This window comes from Galeopterus variegatus, unplaced genomic scaffold (assembly GCF_000696425.1).
Source record: "Galeopterus variegatus unplaced genomic scaffold, G_variegatus-3.0.2 Scaffold1007, whole genome shotgun sequence".
NCBI classification, from domain to species: Eukaryota; Metazoa; Chordata; class Mammalia; order Dermoptera; family Cynocephalidae; genus Galeopterus; species Galeopterus variegatus.
In genome coordinates, this window is record NW_007727118.1 from 53627 (window position 1) to 55222 (window position 1596).

The window sequence follows — 1596 nt, forward strand, 5'->3', positions numbered from 1 at the left end:
TAGTGGGGTGGGAGGAGCGGGGGAAGTTCTTGGTTGAAAAGGAGCTGAAGCGGGCCAGCCCTGTGGCTCACTCGGGAGAGTGCTGTGCTGGTAGCGCTAAAGCCGCAGGTTCGGATCCTATATAGGGATGGCCGGTGCGCTCACTGGCTGAGCGTGTTGCGGTCCACACCGTGCCCAGGGTTGCGATCCCCTTACCGGTCAAAAAAAAAAGGAGCTGAAGCTCTGGAACTGTTCCTGCTGAAATGTTGGAGATGGCCCAACATAGTGTAGGAAGGGTTTCCTGGCTTCTTAATGCCAGGTCAGACTCTGTTCTGACCAGCTCTGGGGTCACCTCCCTCAGGTCCGGCAGATTGCTCCAGAAGGCACGGTTTCCTGATGTCATGGGTGGCCCCAGGAGCCGGCTCTTGGGGTAGTTGGTGTCATCCCTACGCCGTTCCCTGGGCCCTCACCCCAGCAGCCTCTGCTCCAGCTGGAGCCTCTTTGGGTCCTGGCCATCAGGCCTGGGCAGAGCTGGTTGTGGTGCTCAGAACGGCAGGGCTGCCTGTGACTGCTGCCTGCCCACAGGCTTTGTAGATGAGGGTTGCTGGACAAAAGAAAGGGCCATGGGAGGGTGGCAAGGTGCATTCCCCTGCAGGTGGCAGAGCTTTGGAGAGGACAGGATGTTGGTGCTCTGGGAAGCACGGCTTGGGCTCTGGGTCTGCAGATAGCTGTGGATCTGGAGCCCTGCCGTCTCTGCCTTTTTATGTCCTGGAGTCCCTGGGCTGGGGTTCTGGATAAAGCCTTTAGGGCCTTCAGCTGGATGGGCCCAGTGGAGGAGGTGGGGCTTGCCTGGTGGGGCAGAGGACACCTGCCCTCAGCCAGGCATCATGGGAGTCATCCAGTGGTTGCTGTGAGAAAAACTACAGGAGTCTGGAAATAAGCTTCCTACGATGTCCCATCCCCTCCTTCTGGAAGCAGAGGTGCAAGCACATTACCTGGTTGAAGGAGTAAGTTTCTACAGTAAAACGCTCAGGGTCTGGGACCCTGCCTTTGCAGCCTGTTTTGGTGGCAGCACAGGTTCCAGCCGCGTTGCTTTGGATTTAGTACTGCTCGTTTTGGTGCTGCAGCTCCTGCAAGGGCTGGGGAGCTTGCTATGAGCGGTGTCCCTGAATATAGTTTTTCTACATTTGAATTCTCTGTTGTAGATTTATGTAAAAGTACGTTCTTTTTGAAAATAAGGATTTTCATGTCCTGTAATTTTGTCCCCTTGGTGGGCAGTGTCCCCAGTGTGCCACAGTGTAATGTGTGAAAGTTCTTGAGTTTTTTTTTTTTACTATGAACGTTATATTTGTGCTAATTATTGACAGTGTTAATCAGGCAGGCAAATATATTAAGGTATCACCCATATTCCTACTAACATTTTGGGGAATATCTTGGTGTATTCATTAAAAACTTTATTACAAAAGCTTCCAAACCTATATAGAAGTGGAGAGAGGAGTGTAACGCATGTCCCTGTCATCCTGCTACAGAAACTTACATGCTGTTTCAGATGCTCTTTCCTGGTTATTTTAGTGCAAATCCCAGATATTTTATCATATGAGCAATGAATACATAGTA